The following is a 20,012-nucleotide window of genomic DNA, read 5'->3' as shown; positions in this document are numbered from 1 at the left end:
CAAATTTTGATGATTTTTCTTGGTATAATCTTTCTTGAAGAATCCTATATTTCCATTTAGTTTTGGAAGGCCTTGGAGCAGTTGAAAGGATGTTTAAACAACAAAAGGCTCAAATAGAAAAATTTTGGGTTGAAACTGTGATTTTTGGAACAACTCAGCAATTTCGTAGCACGCTACAAAACTGCTGAAGCTAAACAATCTAATATCAGTCAACCGGTTTTGAAATACAAGCGGGAATTTTGAAAGGGGAATATCTACAAGAGATCATCTGAAGCTATTAGCTTTCAACAAGGTCAAGACAGGTGGAGAAAACATGTATTCGAATCCAAACTCCAAAATTTGTCATAAAGTGATCACATTTACCACAGTTCAAGATATGGCAAACAGCTTGCAAGAGCTTTTGCCTTCACACATGAAAAAGGTGGACAACACTTCAAGGACGTGGCAGTTTGTTATATTTTAGATAATCAAAGATAAAGGGCATGCTTTTTTGGATTCGAACATTTTGAGGCAAACTAAAGACCGATAAACAGGGGTAGTTTCCTATGTTTCAAGGCAATGGAAAAGATGTGACATTGAAGACCAGCATGGAGCCCTGAACATTCACCACAGCCAAACTCCAGATGTCAAAGAATGAGAATGATTGTAATCAAGGCTATTATTAGCATAATAAGGAGTTAGACTCCTACTTGATTTAGATCTCTAGAAAGTCTAGTTACATTTTATTTCATTTAATAGGCAGTTAAAAGTTGAACAGGTGTCATTAGAAATAGATTTCGAGTTCCCCTCAGGTTTGAGGAGGAATCTCTGTCAGGTAGAAGAACTCTATAAATAGGAGAAAGGGAAATGTAATAAGGGTTGGAAGTTTATGAAAAAAAAAACTCTGTTGTTAAGCTTATGTAAAGACTCTGTTTCTTTTGGTAATACAGTACTGGCTTCTGCTGCTCAAGAATCATATAGACTTCAATGTATGAATTCCTCTTGTTATCTTTTCATGTTGTATACAGTATTATGAGTATTTGATTACTTAGAAATCACTTGCAGTGTTCTAATTTCCTTCATATACTCATAGACTATCCTTTTGTGTTTGGTGTACTCTATCTCTATTGAAAGCTGAATGCCTTGATTTCATTGCAAAGCCAATTCTACTGTTAATGCTAAATGACATATGACTCCATAAGCCCAATGGATGCTTGTTAATTTTGATTTCACCAGCCTCATTCCTATTTGTTTCACAAAGAGTTAGCCATCTTTATTATAATCACAAAACCTTTAATCCTTTGAGAGAGCCCTCTCAGGCTAAGGAGGTTAAGCCTTAGCTAAAAGATTGGTTTGAAACAGTTACTTGAAGTCTTCCTATTCTGTAGCCTTCCAGGGCCTGATTTTGAGATAACAAACTCTAACATTCCTACATAGAGGACAACAGGCAAGGAGATATGTAGGGATGGGATGATGTCCACCTTCAGGGATTTAAATAGAAATGGCTTGTAGCTTCATATGCATGTACCACTTGGGTGAGTCTAGGTCATTAATCACGTCATCTTCATAAAATTTGTGCACAACTCTTAGTTTTTTTTGGGAATCCATTAAGAAGTCTACATCAAAGTCATGGATACTAGTTGATTTCAGAGTCAATTGCATATGACTTCAATTATTTTCTTACATCAATCATAGTTTGTAGAGGTTATATTATACTTTTATGTAGATACATCTCTCTTTATTGAAAGTGGCTAGATTAATTTATCTTGTAATCTAAAAACATAGACAAATTTCTAATTAGCGAAATATGTTTTTTTGGATAATATTTTTGTTGTTTAAAATTTGTTGTTAAATGTATAGATTGATTCAATCTTAAGAAGAGTATTTTTGCTAGAAATTATATACGAGAAAATTTTTCCAACACGTGCAGATCAAGGCATAGACTTAAATAGAGGGTGATGTAGAGACCAAAACATAACGACTAGTTTATGAAAATTAATATTTTAATAAAGGTTATTAAGATGAAATAATATTCCTATAAACACTAGATTAAGAATAATAATATTATAATTTATAATAATAATTAAGATAAAAATATAATTATTAATAATAATAATAATAAATAAGATAAAAATAAAAATAACATTAAAATAATATTATTATTATTATTTAAGAAAGATCGAAAAACGTAAACATTAATAATAAACTAGGAATCCAAGAGTCAAAAATAAAATAAAATACAATAAATAAATAAATACGAGTAAAGGTATCATTTATTAGTCAAGATCCTATAACAAAAATAATAATTAGAGACTAAAATTAAAACAAAGCACTCAAAAGGGAGGGTAAAATTATTATTATTATTATTATTATTACTTTTCTTTTAACAACTAGTTTATGAAAAATAATATTTTAATTACGATTAAAATAATATTTCTATAACCACTAGTTTATATATATATATATATATATATATATATATAGATATATATTAAGAAAGATCGAAAAGTGTAAACATTAATAAGAAACAAACAATCCATGTCAACCAAAAATAGGGAACCAAGTCAAAAAATAATAACTGTCCTCCCTTTTGACTGCGTTGTTTTAATTTTAGTCTCATTCTGTTATTATTTTTGTTATATATCCTCTTTATATCCCCGTATTTGGTTCACTTGGATTGTTTGTTTCTTATTAATGTTTATGTTTTTGGATTTTTCCTAAGTAATAATATTATTATTTTTATATAAACAAACAATCCAAGTCAACCAAAAATAGGGAACCAAGTCAAAAAATAATAACTGTCCTCCCTTCTGACTGCGTTGTTTTAATTTTAGTCTCATTCAGTTATTATTTTTGTTATATATCCTTTTTATATCCCCGTATTTGGTTCACTTGGATTGTTTGTTTCTTATTAATGTTTATGTTTTTGGATTTTTCCTAAGTAATAATATTATTATTTTAATATTAATTATTATTATAAATTATAATATTAAGCAAAGTCTTTCGGTAGAAATCACATAAGAGGAAATTTGGCCCAAAAATTTCTCTTATGTGATTTCTACCAGAAGACTTTTCTTAATTCGCTATGGGTCACAGAGGCTTGAATACATAAATTATAATATTATTATTCTTAAACTATTTGATCTTAATAACCATTATTAAAATATTAATTTTCATAAACTAGCCATTATATGATCTTTTGGTTTCTACATGGCCCTCTATTTAAGCATGTGTAGTGATCTGCATCTTCATCTGATCCTAATGATGAACCCCGATCTGCATGATGAACCACAGATGAATTGTGATCTGCATGATGAACCACGATCTTCATATTCCTGTGATCATAACGATGATCCACACTAGCTCGTTCGAAATGCATTCACAAAATTTTCTCCTATGTGTTCACCTATGTGATTTCTACCAAAAAGACTCTTCTTAATGTAATATAGATCACAATAGTGTGAATTCAGAAAATGATTCAATGTTCTAAACAAAATTTAGGTATTAATATTTTGAAGAGTTTAAATATCAAACATGTGATTCTAACAAATTTTTATTTGACTTTAAAAATATTTAATAAGAACATATCTCTAAAAAAAAACTTTAAAAATTATAACAATTAGATTACCCTTGATTCTGGCTTTATTTCTTGGTGATGAATGGAAATGTTGATTATTCTAATCTTCTCTAATTTAATTTTAAATTAGAACTACTTTTCATTTCCCATATTTACATATTTACATTTATCTAATATAACTATGAAATTACCATATAAATTATTAAGTATGTAGATATATAAGTTGAAATATTTCACAATTATCTAATATAATTATAAAATCACTATACAAATTATTAAATAACAAATAAATAAATATAATTAAAATTTCAATAAATTCATTATATTAAAATTTAAAATAATTATGAAAAAATTGCCGTTAAACTTCGAACACAAAAATGCTATTTGAAACCGGGTGATACATAACTTTTGACATCCACACGTTTGGTGGCTGCGCTAGCTCAAACAGTTTTCTTATCATCGTCACTGAAAACAACTGTATGCGTCAAGTTTACTCAAAACAGGCGCAACATGGTTTTGGGACAGGGAAGCAATCTCTTGCATTGTTTGCTATAACAAGTTGGACCATCTCATTAATTTGTGGTTGGCTGGGTGGGTAATCGACGAGAGGACCACGCCACTCTCCCTTTATATATTCCTTCACCTTTCACATTTTTCTTTTAAAGGGAAACTTAGACATGTTAATTCGTGTTTTTTTCGATTTATATCTTACAAGATATGGTTAAAGGCTCCAATGTAGGTTGGGAAATATCCTTAAGTTACAAAAGAAACTTGTGAGGTGACAAATTCAAGCGAGTAACTTAACATAATGTAAATTATATAGGGAGATTTATATTTGTGTAATTTCCCATGTAGTATTTTGTATGCAGAAACTTGTTCTTATATGCATGAATTGGTTCTCCCTAGTATTAGATTGTATTATTTGAACCTTCAAATAAATATAGAAATTTTAAAGGAAAAGGTGATGGGGGAGAAATCATGAAGTTAAATTTTAGGAATCAATTATTATTTCAAAATTCCAAAGTGAATTTGATGGAATACATCTTACTAAATTGATGAAAAAAATATTCCTGAGATGGTTGGTTAGTTTGTCTATGAGTTTCTTGAAATATTTTCATTTCTAAAGAAAAAAGGTCATCATCAAAATACAATAAAAATTAATATAATGTATTTATTATTTTTATATAAAATGTTTCTTATAATCTAACACAATTATAAGGGGTGTATTTTAATTAATATTATTATAATAAATATAAAGAAAAAAGGTCATCATCAAAATACAATAAAAAATAATATAATGTATTTATTATTTTTATATAAAATGTTTCTTATAATCTAACACAATTATAAGGGGTGTATTTTAATTAATATTATTATAATAAATATAAAAAATAATCATATAGATATGACAAATAATTATTGTTAAATTCAATGGCTATATGAATTTGGTTTATGAATGGGTTCGATAACAATAAATATAAATGGAAAATGATATCATTCAAGTAATATCATTAATTTATAATCATTATTATTGAGTTATCTTCATCTAAGATAAAATAATGATATTTGTACTTATAAATATATATTTTTTAATATAGAAACTAATTCATATGACTCTAAGTGGCATATATAATGGTTAAATGTACATGTCATGTGGTAAATCTATATGTAAAGGTGTTTAGTTTCAAACATGGCTCAAAGTGTGCTATATAATGGTTAAATGTACATGTCATGTGGTAAATCTATATATAAAGGTGCTTAGTTTCAAACATGGCTCAAAGCGCTGGATGATTAAAGGGGCATATACTAAGGTCATCTAGTTATTACCATGACCAATGTGTAATTGGGATAATTAATGTAGGTCAGAGGAATGTGTGATGGGGATAATGTATTAGGTTGCTTTGAGGAGGTTCTTTTTAAGAATTTATTATGTTATTCATGCGTGTTTTATATTTTAGATTCATGTTCCATATACAAGTTTTTTGTACATTGTGTGGGTTCATTCTTCATATAACATTTTAAATATAATAACATGTAGAATAAAATGATAAGAATAATAAGAAATTATTTTTAAGGTCATAGTTAAGCTAGAAACCAAAGTAGGGTATGAGATTCATTTGTTTGTGGGACAAAGGATCAACCTCGGCAAAAGGATTTCACTTCATTTCACTTCTCTAACCTATGGAGGTGTTCAAACTCTACCTCTCTTTGAATGGATTAATAACCTCTTTATAAGAAACTAGAATCATCAAATAAAACATCATTAATAAAATATACTTTTCTCCAATACTCTCTTGTTGTAATAAATATTGATATGCTACATACTAGGATTCACATTAAGACAAGGAGAACTCTAAATAAGTTTATTCCTTGCATCTTTTCAATGCAAAGAGTTACGTGGATAATGTGGATTGTATATATATTTAAAGAAATTTATAATATTTTTTAGTTTTTCTAATTACGCTTGATCTCATACACTTCTTAACATGTAACAATGCATTTTCATATTAAATTTAATTATGCAATATAATCATGCTTCCAAGTTCACTTGCAACATGCTAGACATGCATATTTCATGAAATATTTCCTGACATGGGAGAGAAATACATATAAAGAAACTTATAAATAAAAAATCATTAAACAAACTATTTAGGAAAATAATGCAATATTCAAAATAAAGCCTAGAAATTAAATGATGAAGCCTAGCAATTAAATGATCAAAGGCATAGAGCTTTTCTTAACATTGATTTCATCAACATAGATTAAATGTATATTATAGCTCGATATCAATGCCTTTCTAAAATATTAATCAATTAAGTAGAATGAAAAGTTAATGTTTTTTGACATAGGAAAATGTTTTGAATCAATCATATAGGTTTATGCCACAAAAAGGTTCAATTACACTTTTTTATATTGAAAATATGAATAATATCGTTGTATCAAACCCAATAGTTTGTTCATTATTGTTGTTAGTATTATTGTTGTTAGTTAATGCTCAACATGTTGTATTAGTTAATTATATTTTTAAATATAATGAGATTAGTATATAGATGAATTATGAAATTAATTTTGCTTCCTAAATTGTAGCTAATCCTTGACATATTTAAGTAGGCATAAATGTATTTGAGAGTAAATTTAATATGAATAAAAATTAATATCTAAAGATTATAGAGAATATTCCACCAACAACTGTCAATGACAAACCTCAATTCAGATTCTAAGAGTATAGGATAACCTACCAATCACTAAAGGACAAGTTGTTTTACATGAATGTGTTACATATAAATAAATAAAAACATGTATAGAGTAAGGGAACATAAGTAAAAAAAAGACATGTATAGAATATGGAGAATAATTCATTGTTTATTGTTTATAAAAAATTAAAATATTTTTGTACAAACAAGAGATGACCTGGAAGTTGACAAGAGTTGCATTCAATAAATTAACAAAAAAAATATAATAATTTATCGTGGAAATAACTAGTGAACATTCCACACATGATACATGTAATATGGAATAAATGAAGTCCTGAGAATCATGTAAAACCATACATTGTCTACAAGAGTATAAAAAAAAATGATAACACTATCTATTCATAACTTAAAATTATGAATAAAGTAACCTGGTAAAAGCGAAATTGCAAAGGTATTCATTTTAGAAATTCCGAATGAATCTTAATCTTACACCTACTTTACTCTAAGCAAACCAACCTACCTCAGAAACTTTTTTTCTCATACCAATATAGACGTATTTACCATTAAAACAACCTATCAAAAATGTAATATTCTTCACCCAGGTCTATTTTCACTCACTATGAATAGTTATAATGGCTTTGAGGAATATAATCACTGAACTCCACTTCATAAGTCTCTCTTTGCTTGGGAACCTGTCCAATGTTGGAGATCATCTTTTTTGCCAATTTCTCTTGTGAGAAATTGGCTTCAGGATGGCCATATATTCTTCTTTTTCTTATGTGTTTCACTATGATTTAATCACGGGTGTGAGAGACGCGTATCAAATCTATAATTAAGATGCATGTACAGTTATTTACAGTTTTTTTAATTCTTCAATTGAGGTGAGAAACCTAATATACAAATATCTTAACTATAAAAATTTATAAATTTAAATTTCTTTTTATTTGGTATTCAAATAATTTTATTTTTTTTAATATTAATAAATTTTCATATTTATATTATAAATTGAATGAATTATACAACTCTCTAATGAAGAAGCAGAAATCACCTAAAACCATTGTAAGATTTTTTTTTTTACACTTTTCATTATAGTATACATGTAAATTTATTACATTTAATACTGCATTCTACAACTACTATAAGATATTTTCTAGTTATTAATATGTTTTTCTTAAATACCACATGTCAATTCTATGTTGAGCATGGAAAAAATTACACATCACTTTTCTACAATGAAGAAACAACAATAAAACAAACCAAACATGTATATTTATTTTTGTTTTTGATATTGGATATTATATTTTTAATTTAGTGAATATTTTATTTTTATTTTAAAAAAGACATATTATAATTCTAGATGGGGCATGAAGGAATTACGCATCTCCCTCATATACCTTGTAAAATTCACCTCTTAGTATAATAATGATGATTTTTAATACCACTTCATAAGGTATAAAAAACATGTATATTGATTCAAACAATAGATCATTCATTCAATATAAGTAACAGTAACTAAAATGAATTAAAACCATGAAAAAATGAAGGATTGATGTTTCAAAGCAAGTCTATCCATGAACTCAAAGAGGCAACTATCAAATAATATTATAAATATAAATTATTAGTCTATGAGTTGAAAATTGAGTACACATAAAAATGACAATAAATTCTAGAGATGTCTTCCCAATAATTTCAAATAAATGAATTAGGCTTAAAACATTTGGGCAGTAAAATCTCGTCTTGATCATAGTCAACAAAATTGATTAACTATCATTATATCATTAATAATAGAAATAGTATTACAAAAATACAAAGAAAGAGAAAAATTACACACAACAAATCACTTTCATATTTTTATTGATCACAAAGGTTACATATATACAAGATAAAAATTACTTCCTTTGACAAACCTAGATGCTAAGAAAGTGGATCTATGACTGGGACATTACACAACAACAACTCATACATATGGAAAAGAACCACATCTAGAATAACACCTCAGAATACTCATTGACAACTTGTAATACACATGGAACACATGACATGGAAGCAATACTTCCAACACCCTCCCTTAATGATTACATGGAAAATATTGAAAATGCATATTACAATGACAAGGATAATTTATGTTTGACTAGTCTTCATCAGCACCCACATCCACTCTGGAATCTTGCAGACAACGCTCTTTAACCACCACATCTTCGAGTTAGCACTTGACCTCCATTGAAAACATAACCTCCTCTGACCATCATTTATGAACATTTCAAGATCAACAATATTGACACCTCGGATAATCAGGGCTTCTGCAATAAGAGCCTTCAAGTAATGAACCAACCTAAGGACCAACCACCATATGTCAGATATTTCACTTTCATCTATTTGTTTGTTGCTAGGATGGAGTTCCAGATAATGAATGGGGAAAAAAATTGATAAAAGACTTGACCCTACTAACAGAGAAGAATTGATGTTCCAGACACTGGGGCTTCCAGTTCAAGAACCACTAACCCTTTTTATAACGAGAATTGAAACATTTTGATGCAGGAGCATCCGAATGAAAAGGCGATAGCTGGAAATGGTTTTTTAATTTTGCTGGAAAGGAAGGAAAACATTTCGAATTTTGTTTTATTTTTGTTTTACTTAAGTTAAGGATGATACAACCATTATCCTTTAAAAATTAAGCAAGTAAACAAAAATAGGATTAGTTAAGAGTATGTTTAAAGAAACTATTAGATAACTAAAAGGTAACTGAGGAACAGTTCCTCAACTATAAGAAACTACTAGTAAGGCATTAAAAAGACAAACCAGATCCTCATGGAGGAGGATGCCATCTAGAGAGAAGAAAGGACATAGAATTTGAAATTACAATTTTTTCTTGAATATCTATGAAAGCAAATGAATCTAGAACCTATCATTAAGAAAGCAAGACAATTTCTTCTTTTCCTGTTCATTAATATTTCAGATATTGTTTTAAAGGAAAATAGTGAAATATTTCATTAAGAGGCTGAACGACATCGATAAAATCTCATGACTGAAGGCATCTCAGACCAGGAACCAGACAAAGGCAAAGCCAGCAAAGATATCACATCCTTTCTCAACAAAAACCCAGTTACATTAACATGCAATATTCAAGCACACCTGTGCATTCGTTACATTTCCAAAATTAACAGCTCATTATACATTTATATAACCAAAACAGTAGAGGGTTTCGAAACCCACGAACAACAAAGAACAACGATTTGCAGGCCGAGACTAGTCAAACAACAAGGGTGTGAAACCCATGAAACCATACAAACATACGGAGAAAGAGAAACCCTAAAGGTTATTCCCAACTATGGATAGCGCAAGTAAAATAAAAAAAACCCATAATATAGTCACGGAGGGATCCTACCCTATTTTTCCCCAAGCTTGCGAAGACTCCCAAGGACAAGGCCATGGAGTAGCATTCTCAAGGCGCAACTTGCACACCACCACAAAAACAAGACGGGTAGTCAAGGAACCAGAAGGGAAAATGAAACAAAATGACAGAGAGTAGAAAAAAGAAGGGAGGACCAGGGGTTTACCTGGAAAATGCCTGACTCCGAGCTAGAGGACGAGAACCGAGTCTCTCACTAGAGGGTTTCTCTCAATGGGATTGCCACCAATTTTTGGTATCAAAGCAAAGTTATTTCCTTTCTCTCAATAAATATGGAGGTAGGAAGAAGAGGTCGAGGTAGAGACAACACAAGAGTAGCAGATGAAGCGTTGTGAGAAGATATTAGGACCTTAACTGCACGTTTGGCAGCAATGGAAGTAGGAGGGCGTAGAGATCCAGAAGGTAGGGATGACAGTGAGGAGGAAAACGCAACCATGACAGATGGGTCAGATGAAGAATGACCAGAGATTAAACTATTGAGGTTAGTTTTGCTGGCTAGTAGCAAGCCAAGACCAGAGCTTTCTAATTATGATGGCAGTTTGTCCATAGAGACATTGTTAGACTGGATAAGTGAGCTAGATAAATATTTTGAATATGAAGAAATCAGCGAAGACAAGAGGATCAGGTTTGTTGTTACCAAGTTGAAAGGACATGTAGCACTATGGTGCGATAGTATGCAAGCAGAAACGAGAATATTGAACAAACCATTGATTAAAAAATGGCACATGATGATTGCTAGGATGAAGAGCAAATTTCTGCCTAAAGATTACCAAATTTCCCTTTATAGACAAGTACAGAACCTGAGGCAATGAATGATGACCATAAAGGAATATACTGAAGAATTTTATAAAGTAAACCTGAGATCTTGCTATGTTGAAGATACCCCTGGAAAAACAACGAGATTTGTAAATGGTCTACGGATGGAGATCCTAGATAATTAGTATTATTTCCCCTAAGACCACAGAGGAAGCCTATCAAAGTGCTTTGAAGGCGGAGGAAAAGATTGCTAGGAAAAAGAATGCCAGAAGAGGACATGGTTCTGGCAAATGTAGGGGATAGTCCTTTGGCAGAGGTAGAACTACCAACATCAATGAAGAGGGTAGCAGTTCAAAAACTTCGGCACAGACTGAAAGGGAAGCTAACACCAGAGGAGGAAGGTCATACTAATGAGGAAGAGGTAATGGCAGAGGCAGAGGAAATGCCTATCATTGTTACAAGTGTCACAAGTGGGGACACAGGTCCTTTGAATGTCTTGAAAATGAACAAACTGGACAGACGGGAGCATATCTTGCTCAGCCCGATGAAGCAGAGGCCTGAAACCGGGGAAGCCTTGGTATTGAACAAGGTATTATTGAAACTAGCTAAGGAAGTAGCTAATCAGAAACAGAGGAAAGCATTGTTCTGAACTATGTGCAAGTCGCATGGGAAATGCTGCAAATTAATCATAGACAATGGAAGTACTGATAATCTGGTAGCTACTGAAATGGTGGGGAAATTTGGTTTGAAGAATTTGAAGCACCCAACTCCATATAGGGTGTCTTGGTTGCAGAAAGGTCACCAACTGCTGGTCAATGAGTAGTGCGAAGTAGAGTTTCATATTGGAAAGTACAAGGACAAGGTGACTTGTGATATCATGCTAATGGACGTGTGCCATATTCTACTAGGTAGACCATGGTTGTATGATAGGAAAGTCATCCATGACGGGGAAACAAATTGTTACAAGTTTGTGAAAGATGGTATAAAGCATACGCTAGTGCCAATGAAGGAAGAGGATGTTGTAGAAACCAGTGGAAGAAAAGCATTACTGTTAGGTGGAAAAGGGTTTTTCTGACATATGGAGGATAATAAGGAAAATGTGCAGTTGTGTGAAGGCCAAAACCAGTATTAATCCATACTGAAATCACTGACTTACCTAAAGAGATACAGGACATGCTCCAAGAATTTAGTGATATTGTGGTAGATGATCTACCAGACAAATTACCACCAAAGTGGAGCATTAGTCACCATATTGATTTTATTCCAGGAGCCAATTTCCCAAACAAAGATGCTTACCAGATGAGTCTGAAGGACAATGAGGAAATCAAGAAGTAGGTGCAGGAGCTGTTAGATAAAGGACTGATTTGGGAAAGTCTAAGCCCTTGTGCAATTCCGACTATTTTATCTCCCAAGAAAGGAGGTGAGTGGTGGATGTGCACTGATTCCTAAGAAATTAACAAGATCACTATTAGTTACAGGTTCCCTTTACCTTGGATGGATGATATGATGGATTGTTTGAGGGGAGCAGCATACTTTTCAAAGATAGACTTGAAAAATGGCTACCACCAAATCAAGATTCGAGAAGGTGTCGAGTGGAAGACAGCTTTCAAGACTAATGAAGGCTTATATGAATGGCTGGTTATGCCATTTGGACTGAGCAATGCCCTCAGCATGTTCACGCGTTTGATGAATGAGATGCTGAAAGAATTCATTAGTAAATTTGTGACTGTATATCTGGATGATATACTTATATTCAGCAAAAAGAAGGAAGATCATTTTCAACATGTGAGGTATGTATTGGAAAAATTGCAACAAAATAGATTACTTCTAAATTTGAAGAAATGTTCTTTTTTCAAGAAAGAATTAATTTATTTGGGATTTGTGACTTCCAAGAATGAACTAAAAATGGATCCATAAAAGGTTGCAGCCATAGTTAGCTGGCCGTCTCCCAAGAGTTTGCTTGAGGTATGACATTTTCATGGATTGGCGAGTTTTTATCGAAAGTTTATTGAAAACTTTAGTGGGATTTGCGCACCTATGGTGGACACCATTAAGAAGACAAATCAGCCTTTTCATTGGACATAATTAGCTGAGAAAAGTTTTCAGCTGCTCAAAAGGAAGATCACTTAAAATCCAATTTTAAGATTACCAGACTTTAACAAACTTTTTCAAGTTTGTTGTGATGCCAATGGGGCAGGCATTGGTGTAGTACTCAGCCAAGAAGACAAGCCAGTAGCCTATTTCAGTGAGAAATTAAATGAAAGTAGGTAGAATTACACGTCCTATGACAAAGAATTTTATGCAGTGGTCCAAGCGCTAAAGCATTGGAGACATTATCTACTGGCCAATGAATTTGCCTTATTTTCAAACAATTCTGCATTACAATATATTATGCAACAACATAAGGTGACCCATAAACATGTGAGGTGGGTGGAGTACTTGAAGAGTTTTACATTTGTGTTGAAACACATCAGCAGTCAAGCCAACACAGTGGCAGATGCATTAAACAAGAGGAATTTGATCCTACAGGAAAGTACGATACAAGTATTAGGATTCAAACATCTTAAAGACCTGTATGAAACAAACGCAGATTTTAAGGAAGCCTATGAAGCTTGCCAAAATCCACTGTTCAGAGATAACAGTTCATGGCTGGACTATAATATGCAGGGAGGGTTGTTGTTCAAAGGAGGGCAGTTGTGTATTCCGTAATGTTCTATGAGAGAGAACTTAATTTAGGAAAAGCATAATGGAGGTTTAGCCGGGCATTTCGGCATAGACAAGACCTATCAGTTGAGCCACTTTTACTATTGGCCGAAGATGCGTAGAGATGTACAAAGGTTTGTGACTAGATGCAAAGTGTGTCAGCTTGCAAGGGACACAATGAGAACGCAAGGTTGTATACGCCCTTACCTATTCTGAACAGACCATGGGACTTAGTCAGTTTTGACTTTGACTTAGGTCTACCGAAGACAAAATGGGGATTTGATTCCATTATGGTAGTGGTGGATCATTTCACCAAAATGGCACATTTCATTCTGTGCAGGAAAACCAATGATGCCACACATGTAGCAGACTTGTTTTCCATAGACATAGTCACATTACATGGCTTGCCGAAGTCTATTATAGTCACATTACATGGCTTTCCGAAGTCTATTATTTCAGACCGAGACATAAAGTTTACAGGTCATTTTTGGCAGACCTTATGGAAAAAATTAGACACCAAACTGAACTTCAGCTCAGCTTATCATCCACAGACCAATGGGAAAACCAAAGTGGTGAACTGAAGTCTAGGAAATCTATTAAGGAGTCTGGTTGGTGAAAATTCTCGACAGTGGGATCGTGTACTTGCACAAGCAGAATTTTCTTATAACGATTTGCCCAACAAAAGCACGAGAAATAGCCCTTTCTAGATCTTATACAGAATGCACCCACGTGGAATACATGAGTTGTGGGATTTGGGTCAGTTGGAGCACAAGAGTGCTGATGGTGAAGATTTCGCAAAGGTAATCAGTGATCTTCATGAACAGGTAAAATTAAAATTACAAGACAGCAGTCAAAGATACAAACCAAAAGCAGATTTAAAAAGGCGAGAGGCACAATTCAACGTAGGGGACCTGGTATTAGCACACTTACGCAAGGAGAGGTTTCCTAAAGGAAAATACAACAAGTTAAAATGGAAGAAAATTGGGCCTTGTAGGATTCTTCGAAAGTTCTCTGCGAATGCTTATGAGTTGCAGTTACCTCCAAGTATAGGAATATCGCCCATTTTTAATGTGGAAGATCTATACCCATACATTGCGCAAATGAAGAAGACAGTTCAGAAAGACAAACATGGAACACCCAAAATGAGGATGACTCATTGATTAAACAGATGCCCCCAGCAAAGCCTTTAGAGATCGAACAGATCCTAGACACCCAGGTGGCTAGACGGACTCGAAGAAAAGAATATTTTAGGTACTTAGTCAAGTGGAAGGGCCATCCTATTGAAGATAATTCTTGGTTAGATGATGGCCAGATTCAAAGCATCGGGTACTCTATTGAAGAGCTCATGGATAGGAGCCATGAGCTTAATTTACCCCGGGAGCCTGATACAGGAACTTCCGACTAAAAAGGCAACAGATTGAAATGGTTTTTTATTTTTGCTGGAAAGGAAGGAAAACATTTTGAATTTTGTTTTATTTTTGTTTTACTTAAGTTAAGGATGATACATCCATTGTCTTTTAAAAATTAAGCAAGCAAATAAAAATAGGATTAGTTAAGAGTATGTTTAAAGAAACTGTTAGATAACATAAAGGTAACTAAGGAATAGTTCCTCAACTATAAGAAACTGCTAGTAAGGCATTAAAAATAAAAACCAGATCCTCATGGAGGAGGTTGCCATCCAGATAGAAGAAAGGAAAAAGAATTTGAAATTACAATTTTTTCTTGAATATCTATGAAAGCAAATGAATCTAAAACCTGTCATTAAGAAAGGAAGACAATTTCTTCTTTTCCTATGCATTAATGTTTCAAATATTGTTTTAAAGAAAAATAGTGAAATATTTCATTAAGAGGCCGAATGACATTGACAAAATCTCGTGACTAAAGGCATCTCAGAAAAGGAACCAGACAAAGGCAAAGCCATCAAAGATATCACATCCTTTATAAAAAAAAATCCGGGTACATTAACATGCAGTATCCAAGCACACCTATGCATTTGTTACATTTCCAAATTTAACAGTTCATTATATATTTATATAACCAAAATAGTAGAGGGTTCTGAAACCCATGAACACCGAAAAACCACTATTTGCAGGCCAAGACTAGTCAAATAGCAAGGGTGTGAAACCCACGAGACCATACAAACATACGGAGAAATCGAAACCCCAAAGGTTATGCCCAACTAAGGACACCGCAAGTAAAATAAAAGAAACTCACAATACAGTCATGGAGGGATCCTACTCTATTTTTCCCCAAGCTTGAGAAGACTCCCAAGGACGAGGCCATGGAGAAGCATTCTCCAGGCACAACCTGCGCACCACCACAAAAACAAGACGGGTAGTCAAGGAACCGAAATGACAAATGAAAAAAAACTACAAAGAGCTGATAAAAGAAGGGAGGAGAAGGGGTTTACCTGGAGAGAGCCTGACTTCCAGCCAGAGGACGAGAACCAAGTCTCTCGCCAGAGGGTTTCTCTCAACAAGATTGCTTACAAACTCAATATTCATCAAACTATCAATTGTCATTCAGGCATAGAAAAGTCACGACGTGTCTCCTTAGCACAGGTCAAAAGTTGTTCATCTGGTTTAATCTTTGTCCTGGAACTTTCTCATCTTCATAAAGAAACATTTGTTAGAGTGGTTAATTCAAATAAACTTACACTCACATATTGACATGACCAAATTCAATATGTTTAAAATGCAAACTCCAAAATTTGAGATTAGAACAAGACTACGACATAAACATCTGACATAGAGATCTCTTCCCCACAAAAGCAAAAAATTGAGATATACCTCTAATTTTAACACTTTTGACACATATCATTGGCCACTTGAAACTCATACACCCCAGATCTCAGATCTAGATCTCAAATCTAGATCCATGTAGCAGCATGTACAATTAGTGGGCATGCTTTTTCATAATTATATTATAGTGCACACAATTTTGAAAACACCATCTAGACATGAATTTAACTCCATTGCAGGCTCTAGTTAGATAAGAAAAAACAAATCTTTACATATATCAAGATAACAAAAGGATCCGACGATGCTTCAAGAAGCTACAAACAAACAAACATATCTACACACATACTATCACACAAATATTTCACACACTAAAAATAAACTCTCACACATCTATACTAATATGTACAGAAATAATAACACTCAGGATCCCTCACATATTCTTGGCCCTTCCTTGAGGGAGTGAAGTTAGTACCAACTCTAATATTGTATTAGAAAAATAGAAAGAGAGAAAAAATTACACACAACACAAATTACTCTCATATTTTTATTGATCACAAAGGTTACATATATATAGGATACAAATTATTGACTTTTACATATATAGATCCTAAGAAAGTGGATCTATGACTGGGACATGACACAACAACTCGTACACATGGGAAACAACAAGATCTAGAATAACACCTCAGAATACTCACTAACAACTTGTATTACACATGGAACACGTGACATAGAAGCATTACTTCCAACAAATAGACCAACTATTATATTGTTCAACATCATTGCGTCATTATCTAACTACCCTTCAACGTTCAAGTAATTTCAAATCAATCTTTTCATGTGATGGAGAGCTATAAGAACAAAAATTTCTAATGCATGGTCCCATGGGTCAAACTTCATCACAATGAGGGTTTTAATTTTATTTTCTAACAAAAAAGCGTCATTAACAACAATAAATATATACTCTAACAATCTAATACTATATAAATTAATTTATATCAGTTGAACACAACTTCTCATATTCTCTGATTGTATTTAACACTTGATTAATGGAAAAGTAAGTAGTTGATAAATAACATTGCTTGCGATGGATGGAATTTTATGGAACACAATAAAATATTGTGAAAGGAACCAACCATGAAAGTTTGTAAAAGAAACCAACCATGAAGAAGAGAAATCACAATGAAGAATGGAAACAAACAAAGATGAGAATGAGAAAATGGAGAAGTAATGTTTATGTTCCACCCTTTAAATGTTCACAGCTCCATCTTACACATAGAAGACACCACAAAGGTCGTGGCCTTGCTTAGTTAGCTCAGTAATTACCAAATCTTTCAAAATAATAAATTTGTTATAGTTCTTTGTGAGTAACATATTGATGAGGGAAAAATTGCTACGTTTGAGAGCTGAAATTGCAATGATTTTTTCTAATCGTCCATCTGAAATAAGGAAATATGAAATTTTTATAATTGTCCATCTTAAATAAGGAAATTTTATTTTATATATGGAGCACATTCATTATGCCATAAAAGTTATGCAAGAAACTTTTTCCAGCATTCAAAATAAAAAGAAAGTAAAAGATATCATGGAAGATAAAATATTGATTTTATATAGATCATTTCTTCATCAAAATTAAATTTTCTTATAAATTTTTTATCCTTACAATAAGGCCTTTCAATCAGGTGACTTCCTACTATTTTAGTTGATAAATTATTTTGTTGAGTTCCAAAAAGTAAAATATAGAAGAAATTATTAGCTTTATATGAAATTTGTCTACGAGTTCTCTAATGATAAGTATACTATATATTTATGCTAAAAAAGTTCCTTACAATCAGTTAACACACGATCTTGCGACTCTTGATATTTTTGTTTCCCACACAAAGAATGTGAATCTTATCATATAACTTTCTATTCCCATGCTTGTGATCTTTCTTCATTAAAAGAAGGAAAAATCGTGGAAAAGTCATTGAAATGCGATTTCGTTCTCTGTTATTAAAAAAATAGTTATTCCCATGTGCATATACCACTTATCTCTTTCCCAGTCATTAATGTGAAACATGACTCTATATTAATATTTGAGAATTGATATACTGTTGATTTCTCTATCATCATCAACTATGAAAATAAGTATGATCACTTAAACGTTAAAAATTAAGATACCTGAAATATTAAATTAACATAAACTAATTATTCGTCACTGCATAGTGAGTTCAGGGAACCATACATTCACTATGGAATCCAAATATGAACATCTCTATGACAAGCTATAATATTCAATGCATTGATAAGCATATGCTAAATAAAACTAGTGAAGGTCACGATATATGATGAAGCATTAAATGAAAGAAATTAGTGAAGATGATAAATGATCTATATATTTTCTTCGATATACTCTATAGTTTTTCACCACATTTATAAAAATATATTAAAACTAGAGAATCTATATGGTGAGGGTTATTTTTTTTACATTTCTCATTTTGTTAAGCTTCTAATTTTTTTTACTTATTCATCCAATATATGAAACGCAGAAAATATACAACAATGAAAAACAAATAGTGGCTAATCACAATAAATACTAAATATTACTTTGGAAAATAATTCGGAGAGAACTAAGTAGAAGGTAGTGATACTTGTGGCCCATAACTTACAATAGAACACAAAGCCTCTCTATTCTACCTTCTCCCTATCCACTCTTAAGTACTCTTCTCTACCATGCACTCAAATAAAATGGAACCCATTTTCCTCCTATTGGCCCAATTATCACATAGCACAATTTCCAAGTAGGGGTTAAATTTAACCCATTCAACCATCAACGCGAGTTACAACTCTACCCTTATAGACTATTCTCCATGGGCGAACATAGATAACCCATCTTCCATAAGTAACAAGGGCTAACATTGCATCCTCTGAAATTATGATGGTCAAGTATGATAGGTCAACTTGAAAGACACATAATTTTTAAGTTTGAGTTACGATTAAATGAACTTTCTAGAAGATGTAGCCTTCTATTATGTCCTTTTACAATAGTTTTGTTCACACTACTATGGGCCTTACTTATTGGTGACGAAATTGTTTACATTCTAATACTTTACCTATTTAATGCTTAGAGAGGTTAAGACCCTAACACGACTTTCTTGTTAAAAAATAGTCATGTCCTCAAGGCTTGAGATCCAAAAATTGATATAAAATGGTGATAAGCTCCCATGTAGCATCCCTTGACCCAATATCATTAAATTGGGTTAAAAATTCCTTTATTGTGCACTAATAAAGATGATTCTTATGATTGTCAAGTATATCTTATAGATATGAGCAAATGGAACCCTCTTTATTCAACTTTAGAAAACTAGTTTGAACATGGAAATTAGACCCAATCATATTCATGAGACAAGAGATATCAAAGACATGATGGGTTTTAGAGTGGCTAGGAAGTGTTAATTCGAAATTCAAAAGGGTCATTGCAATAGAGGAACACTGTACCAATTGTCTAGCTTGAAGGAAGTTTGATTATATAGTTGGATAAGAAAATAAATCTTTACGTTGTTTAGGAAAATGATGTTCCAAGTGATTGTGATCATCTTATTGCGTTATTATATTTTGGTTCATGGACATGTTATCTTTTAATGCGTGTATGATGCTAGAAAGAACCATAATAA

This window comes from Pinus tabuliformis, chromosome J (genome assembly GCF_031772625.1).
Source record: "Pinus tabuliformis cultivar Carrire ecotype Pingquan chromosome J, CPIR1, whole genome shotgun sequence".
NCBI lineage: Eukaryota > Viridiplantae > Streptophyta > Pinopsida > Pinales > Pinaceae > Pinus > Pinus tabuliformis.
The sequence above is the reverse complement of the archived record's forward strand: the minus strand, read 5'-3'. Positions refer to the sequence as shown.